The following is a 2,045-nucleotide window of genomic DNA, read 5'->3' on the forward strand; positions in this document are numbered from 1 at the left end:
GAGGAAACTTAGCGACGTCCTTACGTGGAATCTTTACGTGGTCTTTACGACGAAATATCCTCCTTCGCTTTTACGACGAAATTATTTCCTCGCTAACTTACGACGAATTAGCGAGGAAATATGCGTTACGACAAACGTATAACGACGAAACGGGTTTCCTCGCTAATTCGTCGTAACACTGCTTTTACGACGAAGTAACGAGGAAAACTGCCCTCGTAAAACTTGTGTTTTCTTGTAGTGCATGTGTTAACCTCTTCAAAAATATTTGAGTTTTTGGTAAATACTTTATATACTAAAGCCTATAATTTTTAGAGTTGTTTTAATATTTCTAACTGCATTCTACACTTGTATTAATGTACTTTAAGCTCTTTTTATGGTATATGTGAATCGTTATAATTTGTTTATCAATTAATTTAGTAAAACTTCATAGTACTCCCTAACTCGACGAAATAACTACAATAAAATAACTATTTTATTGAAAAACGGAGACAACCAAGGCTCCAAACCTCGTTGAACATCATCATATGTTAGTGCAAGATGCAGCTATGCAATAACACAATATAGTCATATTTTTTGAATTTTTCTCAAAATCCATGTGTTAACCCCTTCGAAAATATTGAGTTTTTAGTAAATACTTTATATACTGAAGCCTATAATCTTTAGTGTTTTTTTTTTAATTTCTAACCACACTCTACATTTGTATTAATGTATTTTAATCTCTTTTTCATGGTATATGAGAATTGTTAAAATTTGTTTATCAATTAATTTAGTAAAACTTCATAATACTCCCTAAATCGATGAAATAACTACTATAAAATAACTATTTTCTTGAAAAATGAAGACAACAAAGGATCCAAACCTCGTTTAACATCATCATATGTTAGTGCATGATGCAGCTATGCATTAAAACAATATTGTTATATTTTTTTGAAATTTTCTCAAAAACCATGTGTTAACTAACCCCTTCGAAAATATTGAATTTTTGGTAAATACTTTATATACTGAAGCCTATAATCTTTAGTGTTTTTTTCTTAAATTTCTAACCACATTCTATATTTGTATTAATGTATTTTAAGCCCTTTATCATGGTATATGGGAATTGTTATAATTTGTTTATTAATTAATATAGTAAAACTTCATAATACTTCCTAAATCGATGTAATAACCACAATAAAATAACTATCTTCTTGAAAAACGGAGACAACAAAGGCTCCAAACCTCGTTCAACATCATCATATGTTAGTGCAAGATGCAGCTATGCATTAAAACAATATAGTCATATGTTTTAAAATTTTCTCAAAATCCATGTGTTAACTCCTTCGAAAATATTGAGTTTTTGGTAAACACTTTATATACTGAACCTATAATCTTTAGTATTGTTTAAAAATTTCTAACAACATTCTACATTTGTATTAATGTATTTTAAGCTCTTTTTGAATGTATACGGGAACCATTATATTTTTTTATCAATTAATTTAGTAAAACTTCTTTATACTCACTAAATCGATGAAATCGTGTTCAAAAAAAAAGTACTACTAAATAACTATTTTCTTGAAAAACGGAGTCAACAAAGGCTCGAAACCTCTTTCAACATAATCATAGGTTAGTGCAGGATGCAACTATGCATTAAAACAATATAGTCATATTTTTTGAAATTTTCTCAAAATTCATGTGTTAACCTCTTCAAAAATATTGAGTTTCTGGTAAATACTTTATATACTAAAGCATATAATCTTTAGAGTTGTTTTAATATTTCTAACCACATTCTATATTTGTATTAATATATTATAAGCTCTTTTCATGGTATATGTGAATCGTTATAATTTGTTTATCAATTAATTTAGTAAAACTTCATAATACTCCCTAAATCGACGAAATAACTATAATAAAATGACTATTTTCTTGAAAAACGGAGACAACCAAGGCTCCAAACCTCGTTGAGCATCAATCATATGTTAGTGCAGGATGCAGCTATGCATTAAAACAATATAGTCATATTTTTTGAAATATTCTCAAAATCCATGTGTTAACCCTTTCGAAAATAT

The 2,045-nt window shown here is 28.2% G+C and overlaps 1 long non-coding RNA gene across 1 annotated transcript; it reads right to left on the reverse strand.

The window, feature by feature from the left end:
• Nucleotides 1-675: 675 nt before the first annotated feature.
• On the reverse strand, nt 676-1,831 carry LOC117126641. Its single transcript, XR_004449313.1, has 2 exons — nt 1,362-1,831; nt 676-1,008 (listed from the first exon to the last, which is right to left on the reverse strand). It is a non-coding gene; the product is annotated as an uncharacterized LOC117126641 (long non-coding RNA).
• Between the last annotated feature and the right edge of the window lie 214 nt (nt 1,832-2,045).

The sequence above is a fragment of the Brassica rapa genome, chromosome A07 (assembly GCF_000309985.2).
Source record: "Brassica rapa cultivar Chiifu-401-42 chromosome A07, CAAS_Brap_v3.01, whole genome shotgun sequence".
Taxonomy (NCBI): Eukaryota; Viridiplantae; Streptophyta; class Magnoliopsida; order Brassicales; family Brassicaceae; genus Brassica; species Brassica rapa.